We start from the raw sequence: 12,620 nt of genomic DNA on the forward strand, positions 1-12,620 counted from the left end.
TTTTTATAAGGAATAATTTTAGTTATAAAATAAATACATAAAAAGTTTAAACTTCTTAAAAGCAAATACAGGGTGGGCCATATAGCGTTTGCTTTTTGAACCACCTATTTTTTTGAGAATGGTAACACAAATGACATGTCAAATGTGTTCAGAATTTACTTAAAGGTTTGACATTTACGAAATGGGACGCCATACGCTTGAACAAAATTGGGAAATATTGAAAACCTATTTCCAAAGTGGTGAGTCTTCTTCTTATTCCGCGGTTACAGTAAATGGCGAGCGTTACCGTGACATGCTCAACGAGTTTTTGTTTCCTAAAATAGAAGAGGATGACATGGACGACATTTGGTTTCAACAGGACGGTGCAACTTGTCACACTGCCAAAGTTACACTCGAACTTTTGGTTACCGTTTTTGAAAACCGAATAATCAGCCGAAATTCCGATATCAATTGGTCGCCTCCGTTGGACTATCTTTTGTGGGGAGGCGTTAAGGACAAATGCTATGCGAACCATCCAGAGACGATTGATCGATTGATGCTTTAAAACACGAAATCGAAGTTGCCATTCATGAAATTGGAGCCCAAACAATCAAAAATGTGCTTAAAAATTGGGTTGAGCGAATGACCTACTGTAAAGCCAGTCGTGGCAGTCATTTGAACGATATTATTTTTTATTCATAAATGACAATGTTCAATCTTCAAAATAAAAAAAAGGTTTGAAAAATTGATTAGTTTTTTTTTATAGCCGATTCAAAAAGCAAATTTGATATCGCCCATGTAGCATGTAGGCCCACGCTATAGTAAGTTCGCTCTATTCAACAGAATAAAATTTTAATCATAGCAACCATATACAAAGGGGGCTGCCGTAGCCGAATGGGTTGGTGCGTGACTACCATTCGGAATTCACAGAGAGAACGTAGGTTCTAATCTCGGTGAAACACCAAAATTAAGAAAAACATTTTTCTAATAGCGGTCACCCCTCGGCAGGCAATGGCAAACCTCCGAGTGTATTTCTGCCATGAAAAAGCTCCTCATGAAAATATCTGCCGTTCGGAGTCAGCATGAAAGTGTAGGTCCCTCCATTTGTGAAACAACATCAAAACACACACCACAAATAGGAGGAGGAGCTCGGCCAAGCACCCAAAAAGGGTGTACGCGCCAATTATATATATATAACCACATACAAAGAAAACATGTTCCAAAGGACCTTTTAAGTTTTTGTCAAGCGACTGTAAGTCACTTACATTACTAACTTCTGAAATGTTCCATACAATATAGAATTGAGAGTGGTCGCGATTTGGTCGCACTCTTCCTGCGGACATTACTGCAATTCTGTTTGCCTACTCAGCACTGCTTGCCATCACCACGTCACATACACACCATACATATACCAACATACCAGTATAATTGCGCTTGTGCTTGTGTGCAAGTTGTTAACAGTACGGCACACGCGCTGGCCATACAAGTTAGCTTGGCTATCTGTCGTTCTATTTCGCGTAGATTTGCTTTGCGCTTGTTGAAAGTTTTTCTACACACAAATCGGTATTGTGTGCACCATGGATTAGGGAAAATATACAAAATTTACTAGCATCCGCAAATGCTGAGAGGAACTCCCTGTGGCCAATGTGGAAGTGTGTAAAGTTGCACCATATTCGGCATATTCAGTTCACTAACTTCAATATCAGTATTTTATGGCGAGTTTTATATGTTACGTATGTGTGCGGGCACGTGTGTGTGGATTGTATACAGCAGTATCGGTATTTACATTTTGGTTTACATTTCACAACCACTATCGTTTTGGCAACTACTGCATGCGTGCATACATGTATACACACATACATACGTGCATCCAGTCGTACGCTTCCACTCTTAACTATGCTCCAATGTATTGCTCTTTGTGTTGGCGTTATTAAAAGCTATCTGCTAGCTTGTCTGTTTGCTTATACAAACACACTTATGTTTTAGAGCGCTCATAACTTTTTCAATTTCAATACGCTTTCGATGGAATTTTAGAAAGTTTATCCCGAATAACAGCGCGCATAAGTAATGTTGTTGTATTTTTCTTCTCTTTCCGATTTTGATTTTACATACGCATACCGAAGTTGCTGATATTACGAAACACTTCTGTCCGGAGTAGCGAATTTTTTTAAGTATAAGTGAACTCCACTAAAAGCTTGATTTTATCAGTTTTTGAATGAATTCGTTTTTTTTATTGACCATAGCCAGATTCATATTAAATTAAATTTTTTCTACCAGCCATGTATTTGAAGGCTTTCACTAGCCTAGCAGCTAAATAAAAAAGTGTAGGCAATTTTTTATGATAGATATAAAATAGCGGAATAAAATTATTATGTGATAATATATAAACTAGGTTTTTCACCCGGCATTAATTGGATATTACCACTAATCGGTAATACGTACCAAAATATTTCAGACACAAGGGCTCGTGGATGATTGAATAAATATAAATACAAAGCGCTTCTTTTTCAATAAACTACATTTTTTTTCCTTGCTCACTCCTCTTGCGATCATAGGGCCTCGACAAGACTTGTCTTGCATTGGTTTCTATAATCTATTTAGTTTGACAGGGTAGGTGAATAGCCAGCCGCTATCAGTCCTAAGTAGTGGGAATGCCCATCTGTCCTTGCTTAGAACAACGCCTTTTTACTGCTTGGAGCACCATCTGTGTGTCACATTTTTCTACCAGAAGGATCACACAAATGGTTGAGTAAAAAATGAAGAGCGCTTCATTATTTTGCGGATCATCCTTGTGCAGGGGCCATGCTAATCGTTCCAATTTTAGTATATATTCACCGAAGCGAGCACAATTTTAGTATATGTTCTGCCGAAGCAAGAATTTTCTGCAGAAGCAATGAACATAATAAGGAATATACTCGGAATCAGAAGCACTAAAATGACTGAGATCAAAATAGCTGCAACAATTACGTCTTTCATCAGATTTCCACCTTTTGTCGCCGTCTTGTTAAAACCATGAGCTTCGATTTCCGACATTAAAAAGTCGTTTATCCTAGCGCGATAGCGTTCGCCATTTACTGTTACAGTGGTGCCAGCCACGTCTTTGACGAAATATGGGCCGAGAATTTCTCCATCTCAACGATTGGCTTCCAGGGATGTAATGGCTGTTCCTTAATGCTTTTCAGTTTCTCTTCAGCCCGAATACGAAAATTTTACTTATTGACGTAGCGATTAAGCCAAAAATGGGCCTCATCCCTGAACATAATTCGGGTCCCAAAATGGGAATCTTCGGTGAGTTTTTCAAGAGCCCAACGAATGAAACTATCAAGTAGTGCCATAAGATAGGTCAAGTTGCTGAGATCGACACCCCATTGATTCTTTCGGTCTCCAGCAAAACTCTCATTTACGACCTCAATATTCTGTTTACTTCGGAATGTATGTGGTCTAATCGTCGAGTATCATCCAATAATGTAGAAATAATAACAATTTTGCGGATAGTTTGTAATCGGTAGGACGGTCATGTACACCAGAAGTTGGCCTGAATGATGAAGACTTCTCACAGAGTGTCCAGTTTCGTAATATTTGTACGTCATGTCATTTGAAATGTCAACGAATACTGAAAAAGATTATGTGTTTAGCTTGACAGCAGTCACGTGTGATCTGTCAAAAAACACCTATTGGAAAAGTACCTCCAATCTGATCACCCTTAATATTTTGTCCAGAAAACTACTTCTGCTGTTTCCCAAAATGTCCTACCAATTTTATAAGTTCAGCTGAGTCCGCTGATGAAAATCCAAGTCAAGAAAATTTTAATGCAGCTTTTTAGAAAATTTAACGAACAACTGCTCATACCTGTACTTACCATACCATACTTTTCGGAATTTTTTTCTTATCCTCCTACAAGTTGAACCACTAAATGTGCGAAAAATCAACTAGACTTAAAATAGTAAGATAAAAGTAAGATAAAATATTGTGTTAAAATTTCAAACCAATCGGAGCAAAATTAACGAAGTTATGACTACTTGAGCGATCGTTGCTTCCATAACTGTTCGACTTTAAATCGTTTTTCTGAAACTTACTATTTTTGAAGCCCGTGTATACAAGGACTCAAAATCCTACTGAACAATAGTTTTGTTATTTTGCACAGTGATTCTTTATTTTTCTTGTTCAATTTGCCATTGTTCAGCAAGAAAGCCAAATACATTCGGTCACGAAAGTACCGGGAATTGTTCAATAAAACGGAAAATAATTATTTAATCCTCAAAATTAATTTTTTTGGCCTTTAAAATAGGCTTCATTCAAAGCAATACAGATATGCCAACGATTAGTCCAATCCTCAAAGCACCTTTTAAATGCATTTGAAGAGATCTTCTTCAACTGCTTCAGCGAATTCTCCTTAATGGTCTCTATCGACTCAAAGCGGCGTCCGCGGAGTTTTTTTATGTTTTGGAAAAAGGAAAAAGACATTTTTTGGTCAAAAAAGTGTTCACAATATGAGCCTTGTGAGACGGTGCGTTGTCATGCTGCAAGATCCATGAGTTTTCTTTCCACAAATTGGGTCGTTTCCTGCGCAGAAACGCCGCATAACTTTCAACTAATATTCTTTATCTACAATATTTACCGTAGAACCATTTGGAATGAATTCCGAGTACACAACACCATGCTAATCAAAGAAAACGAGTAGCATGACTTTCACTTCTGTCCGACTTTGACGTGGCTTTTCGTTTTTTGGGTTTTGGCTCATGTGGATGGTGCCATTCAGCCGCCTGTTGAGTGGTTTGCATGTCAAACTCATGTACCCACGTCTCATCACCTGTTATGATGCGCTGGATAAACGTTTTATGAAAGAAAAATGCCCAATTGTTCGTATAAAATGTTTCGAATTGATTCGAGAGGCACACTAAGGTCACAAGCTACCTCCCTCAAACTTAAATGATGGTATGATGGTTTTCGTGCACGATTTCCTTACTTTGGTCGACGTTTTCATTCGTTGAGGACGTTGATGGACGACCAAATTGGGCAAATCTTTCACGACTTCTCGGCCTTCTGCAAAAGTCTCATACCACTCATAGACCCGTGTTTTTGACAAAGCACTCTCGTCATAGGCTTTCTGCAACATTTGCAATGATTCGGCACACGAAATCCCTTTCAAAACAGAAAATTTAAGACAAATTCTTTATTGAATATTTTTACCCATAGTGAAAATCAGAGAGCACACCTGCGGTTGACTGGTATAATTAAATGCCAAAAATAAACTAATTGACAGACAGGGTCAAACTCTGCGACACTATAGAAGGCAGTTGTACCGACATGCCAGCACAAAAATTTAGACATATGTATAACGCGCGATTTTTTAATGAACAATACCCGATATTTTTTGGACAGAATGAAGTTCCACTTAATCACATATATCATACGAACCAGTTGAACACTCCTAATACAAATTTCTCCGCATTAAAAACTTCGCACAACATCAACGAAAAAATTAAATATAAAAAATAGTCAGGATTTTTCAGCATCTTCAAATATGCACTTTAAAACACACTAAAATTTAATAAACTATGAAAGTGCACGTCAAAATTTTTTCTAGAAATTCTAATTAAAAGTCTTGAAATTGAAAGAAATGCAATTTTTGGAATGCTTCTGATTTCTCTATAACCGAAATAAAATTTTGTGCGTATAATAATTTTTTATACCGACATAAGATAAGTTTTCTGCAAGATCATTTCGTCACCTACATTATGTTATGGGTCATAACTTCTACAATTTTTCGTCGATTCAGACAAACTTAAGCTTAAAAAGTCGGTATAAGAAAAGTTTTTGTTCCAGAAAAATGTTAATAAACTTAATTTAGTAAAAAACGTCAAAAATGCTTTTTTTAACTTTCAACAGCTGTTTTGCGAAAACTACAACTTACAACTGACACGAATTATATATTGCCATGTAGGTTATATGTGTGCACTTCAAAGAATGGCGCGCACTGTTTTCGAGATTTTAGGTAATAACTGCACTATTGCACAAAAAACAGGATTTTTGGAAGAATCTAAAAAACCGTTCTTTGAAAAAAAAAATAAAAGTCATTTTTGGTTTCAGCGACGTCAAATAAGTCTAAAAAATGCTTTTTGGTCGAGGACCATTATTGGTGTAAACTAGTGTTATATTCTCAAGCATAGCCCATTTTTGGCACAGCAATTATGTTAACAAGCAAGTTGACGCTATCGCAGAGAACACCATGCACATGTTTCGAGAGATTGTTGGCAAAGGAAGGAGACACTTTTAACAACAACGTATGTAAACTTTCTTTCTGTTGCCAGAGCTCAACCACTACTTCTCGAGCTGCGATTCCAATGAGACAGCTCTACATGCGAAGATAAAATTTCACGGCAGTGTCACCTCATTGTAAGCCCTCATCAATTGACTACTGAGATCATCCGACTTGACACCTTTGGATTTTCTCTAGAGCTACGTTAAATTTTTGGTCTACGCTACCAAGCTCATCACTTTGCACGAGCCCGAGGTGCTATTGCCGTAATAACGGGGCACATATTGGAACGCGGCATTAAAAAATACAGCGGCCGCTTAAAGCCATTTATTTAATGTGCACATAAATTTCAATTCAAATTGATATCTCACACCGTTGTTGTTTTATTTGAATTTGTTCTTCTACCACTCTTATCTGGCCACCCTATATGTATTTCATTACGAGCAGCATCCGTCAAGACCCAGGCTTTGTTAAATTCCTTTTCTTCTTATTAAAACGGCCATTGAACAGAAACCGAACTAAAGCAATAAATAAATAATGAAAAGAAATTTTACACCTATAGATGGGAAGATTTCTGCCGTAAGCAAAAATAAAAGAAGAGATAAATGCACGCATACATAAAAACTCACCAATAAAGCAAACTTCCTTGAATGCAAATAATAATAAAATGCTGGCTTTTCTAAGAAAATCGACTTGTTTTATGAACTTCATTGTTCAGACACCTTTACAACCATTTTCTAACAGGAATTTGCTGGACAAGGAACAAGGAAAATTCGTACATAAATATGAGCAAAGAACAACTCAAGCAAAAAGGACAAAAACAAGTCTTGAGATAGTATAAAATGTTGTAAAATGCTGCAAAAATATTGGTATGAATTTCAAAATTGAACACCAAAGGTGCCAAGGTTGAAAAGTTGTTTGAACAACAACAATATTTTCGATGCCAACTCGAAGGCTATTGTTGTTTTTATTGTTTTATTTTATTTTTATTAAATTACTGTTTTCTTCTCCCATTCTCTGCTGAACAAATCTTTAAAGTTTACCAACGCAACTTGATTGTACCTGGAGCAGCTATAAACCAAATGTTCAAACGTGGCTCCAGTTAAAACAACAAAAACATAAACTCACTCGATTGTAAGTGGGAGAAACCGAAACAAAGCCACACTATTGAAATACGTACAAACAACCAACAAATATTATGAATATTTCGAACAAAGCTATTGTGCCTGCCGCATACTTCTGACAAAATTTCATCGCAAATGAGGCTTCATAAATAATAAAAACATTATAATAAAGGAACTCGATTAGGAATACAGAGGGAGGAGGAAGGTAATTGCTAGCACATACATAAATGGTTGGATACCCCAGCCTGGCATCATTTTAAATATAACAACAACAACTGCAAAGCAACATATTAATCATAACAACAACAACAACAAAGTAGATACAAAAAATAAATTGCAGCAACACAATTAATAAGCGGCGCCACACACAAAATCGTGGCACAACCAGGAGAAGGGTGCAAAATATGTGCGATTGTGTGCACGGGTGTGTTTAAACAGGAGAAAATTTTAAAATCACTTACACAAATGTGAAAATTGGTTCAAACGGACTACCAGCATTACTTCCCCCACTTCACTATTGACCTTCGTCAGTGGCGCATGCATTGCGCCCCGTTCATAAAACAAAACAAAGGCACACAAACAACGAAGTAGAAAGCATTGCAAAACTGGCGCAATGGCACAGCTTTATTGGCGCTATTTTCGAATGCGGCAGTTCTTTTTGTTTTTGTTTTTGTAAGCTACAGCGTGACGAAATTTTGTTAATTGCACTCACTAAGCCTCTGAATGCGATTTTTCACAGCGCATTCCGCATTTCAATACGCATACACGTAGACCACACCGCCACGCGTAGTAATGCCATCGCATTTTAGCTGCTGTGCGCCTAAATTCACTCCTCTTTGCTGCTATTGTTGGCGATTAATTTGCTACTGCTTGGCGCAGCTGTTCAATTTTGTTCAATGAATGCTGTTATCTGTTATAAAAGGCTATAATGCGTTTCATTCCATATCCCAATTAAAGAACATTTTTTTAATAATACTACCACAAAAACAATATTGGCTACTTTTCTTGGGAATTATATGATTTTGTGTGCGAATAAAATTTCGGAGTGTAACTACAATTAGGTTCTATATTAAAATGTCAAAGGTCAAAATAAAGGATGTCAGCAATGACTGTAAAGATGACGAATTCATACGACACCGGATGGAGAGTCGTCAATTTTCTATCAAGAGAGCTGTATTTGCATATTTTGTGAAAATAACTCCAACATTAAACGATAGAAAAAATTTTTTGTAATAGCGGCCACCCCTCGGTTGGCCGAGTGTATGTATTTCTGCCATGGAATATTTCATCATAAAAACCAAATTGCGTTCAGAGTCGGCTTAAAACTATAAGTCGCTACCTTTTAGTGGACTAATATCAAGACACACACCACAAAAAAACAAACACCCAAAAAAGGGTGTAAGCGCCAATTACGAAATATTCAAAATTTTAAAATAGACTTCAAACAATACTCACTTATAAAATAAAAAAGGCTTGCAGAGTGGAGATTCGTGTGGAAAAAATTTCTAGTTTGTATGGAAATGCTCTCTAGCGCACTCGTTATTATTTCAACAAGTTTAAGCTTATGGATCACTGATGCAGCATACCGTCCAGCTACCAGGTAGTCAAACTTTCTTTGTCAGAGAATTACTTAAAAAGCATACTCAGCATAAGCCAAGTGGTTTTCCGTTTTTACCCGATTCCACCTGTTTGCATGGCCGTTATAAGGGACTATTAGCAAATGCACAAAAAATCTGCGCAGATCATTACCTTTAATGAGAACAAGAAAGTAAAAGTTCACAATGGGTAAATTCACAAATCTCTACCCAAATACGATAACCACAGCCAAGTGGGTTTGTGCGTCACTCCCTATCACATTATTGGGTTCGAAGTCGGTTGTAGGCTGTAGTATATTTCTGCCAAAAAACAATTCTCATAAATGTCGTCTGTTATTCCGAGGAGCCATTAATCTATAAGTACCTTCATCTACGGGACAAAGTTCAGACATGCCCTACTAACTAGAGAAGAGTCTCCTCGCCCTCATCAGGTTGTATTTTTGACTGACTTTTCCAATTTATGACCAGGGAACTTTTACGGAAACAAATAATAAAGGAATTGAAGAAATAAAATCCTAACTTGGTTGTTTTGCTCATTTTTAGTGCTGTGCAAACTTGGTGTAGTTTCTATGCGGTGACTCCCTTAAACTTCTGGCTTCCTCATTCCTAAAAAGTTATCTGATATAAATAGATAGAAACTGGATAGCCACCATGGATATTTTCCATTATGTTTTATCAGAAGCAACAAATTTAGTGGCAATTATATCAGGATTTATTCACTAATACCAACTATACGCCACTTTCTGCAAGCAAAAAGGTGTTCAGCTGCCAATAAAACGCTTTATTCTTTCCTAACAGACAAGCCATGAGCAGCTTTCGCCGAGAGCTTATCACCACCTTTACAAGCTCATGTTGAAGTATCAGCTTAAACTTTTGCTTATCCAGAATCGACAATAATATATTTAAAATGTGTGCGTCATGCGAAAGTACTCTGCTTGGTACTAACTGGCTCTTCATGCGTTGTATGTCCGCTAAAAACTATTCATCTAACACCACTTTCTCTCTGGTCCCATCCAGTGGAAATGAATCGTTTACTAAGAGTATCGTTAGATGATAACGGTGACGATGACTGTTGGTTTTACTGCTCTAACCAGCATTTAGTAAGCTGTTACATACAACACAAACAAGAGATTACAATTTGTAGCTTTTGGGTATACATTGAATTTGTTAAAATTTCTTTAAAGTATTGACGTTCCATTTTAATTCATATGAAATTCTCCATTTGTTTTTGTTTTTATGCAACAAAGTTCTGATATACATAGTTGTGTAAGTACTTATGGCAATGTGGCTGGTACTGAATTCATAAGAATGAATCTTTCTTGTGTAGCATAAAACTACTCTGGGCTAAAATTCTGTTTGTAACGAATATTGATTCATTTTTAAAGGGCTGAAAATTTACATTTCTATTGTGTCAAAATAAAATATTTTCCCGAAATTCTTGAGAAATACAATAGAGAGCCCAAAAATACTAAAGCATCCACACTATCCCCTTGAGGTTTAAGCATGTTGCCCAACAACATGTTAAAATGCTCGATAAAACTGCCTTTTATGTATTTTGTGTGGCCGGCAGGCCACAAAATTTCATTTGAATCTGACATTTTTCAGTATAAAATTACAAAATTCAAAACTCAGTGAAAAATCTTAGTTATTTATTTTCTCTTTTTGCAATTTATGCAACCATTTACAGTCGGTATAAATGGGAATGTATCAATTTTAACCAAAAAAGACACTTTTATTTTTCTACTGCTTCAACTTCAAATGTGCATTTGTCATAACAATACCGCATTCTTTCAATTAACCCTTTGGTAAGCACTCAGTTGACAAATCTCAGTTTCAGCGACTGTTTTTTAGATTTAGATTGGGTATTATAAATAGAAAGTTTGAAAATGAGATTCCTCTCTCCGTGGTGAGCTTATGGGGGTGGGTCAAATATGTCGCATTCGATAGTTTAGACGGGGCATATGTATAAGCGTCATTAGATCTCTACAGTATATAACAAAATGGAGTAAAACATTCAGTATGACGATTCGTGTGGAATGAAATTCACTTATTTCGAAGGGTCTAGGAAAAAGTATCTGCTAAACTAATGCTTGTGTTATGGTGGTACTCAAATCTTGCTAAGTGGAATTTGGCATTGGCACATTGCTTTCGTGCATCTTTTAACTTTAGATTTAGATAACGACACTCCATCAAAACACAGTGACCATCTGTGAACCAGAAAAATCATGTGATTATACTGTCAACCAACCAGTCACTTACAAACTTATGTAAACTTAGTACAAATATAGAGCAAGAAGTTTCTTCTATATCCCAGAGAGTGGATTCGTCAGAGAGTGGATGCGAGCCAGGTGGCTGAAAATGCGGGTTCACGTTTTCCCACCCACAGTAGTTTTGTGGCATTTTCATAGTCCAATCTTGTCACATGATGCCTTTATAATAATTTCGGAAGTGTGTAGAAATATTGAGCGATATACCTTTTACATAAAAATTTTTGTATATGTATATTAATGTGTGCAAAAAATGCACTTTCAATCCAATGAAGGAAAAGCTTTTAAAGCAAGACGGGCAAGTGAATTCCATATGGCGCCATTCCATTACCGCCACCGCGGTAAAAGGCTCTAACTCCAATTTTGGGTAAGAATTAAAACTACACTTAATTTTTCCCTTATGATTTAAAACTTAAACAAAACACCAATTATGTTTTATAATATCAACAAATAGAGTTTGCAAGCAATTAAATAAGGGTATTTTTGAGTTATTAGTTAATGATGTTTTTGTGCTCTGTTATAAAATTTTACTAAGAGGAGTAACAGCTTTTAGCGTGACGGCGAATATATCGCACCCTAAATACAAAAGGGTCACAACTCAAAATGTGCCTTCTGCTGAGATATGAACGAGACGTTATCAATAAAACGGTCCGCGGATGACATATGGCAAAAATAAATTTTTTGTTTTTTGGTAGGACTGTAATAAGCTTACATGGCAAATTTCAGCGTGATATGTCACATAATTTGTTTTCTGTGCTACTGTAAACAAGTCAAGCTCGAGTGTGGAAAATTTTGAGTTGTAACCCTTTTGTATTTAGGGTGCGATATGTGATTTCAAGAAATATAAAAACATTACGGGGTACAAATTTACCCATATCTGAAATAGCATATAAAATAATGTCTTAATGGTGCCAACAAAAGTTAAAGAAATTAATTTCTATTTGGTATTCGTATTCGTAGATATTATTATTATATATATATATATAATTGGCGCGTACACCCTTTTTGATGTTGTTCCACAAATGGAGGGACCTACAGTTTCAAACCGACTCCGAACGGCAGATATTTTCATGAGGAGCTTTTTCATGGCAGAAATACACTCGGAAGTTTGCCATTATCTGCCGAGGGGCGACCGCTATTAGAAAAATGTTTTTCTTAATTTTGGTGTTTTCACCGAGATTTAAACCTACGTTCTCTCTGTGAATTCCGAATGGTAGTCACGCACCAACCCATTCGGCTATGGCGGCCGCATTATATTTTATTATATAAATATTATTACATTCGCTTTTATCTAAAATAGATGAAGCATTTCGTAATAGATTACACAATTCTTAACTAAAACGTCTTCGTTTTTGTTTATCTTTGGACTCCCTGTACCGCTTAAAGTAAAGCCACT

At 36.5% G+C, this 12,620-nt stretch overlaps 1 pseudogene; it reads right to left on the minus strand.

Moving 5' to 3' along the window:
• Window positions 1-2,731: 2,731 nt before the first annotated feature.
• On the minus strand, window positions 2,732-2,824 carry LOC129246616 (U6 spliceosomal RNA; annotated as a pseudogene).
• Between the last annotated feature and the right edge of the window lie 9,796 nt (window positions 2,825-12,620).

The sequence above is a fragment of the Anastrepha obliqua genome, chromosome 4 (genome assembly GCF_027943255.1).
Source record: "Anastrepha obliqua isolate idAnaObli1 chromosome 4, idAnaObli1_1.0, whole genome shotgun sequence".
Taxonomy (NCBI): Eukaryota; Metazoa; Arthropoda; class Insecta; order Diptera; family Tephritidae; genus Anastrepha; species Anastrepha obliqua.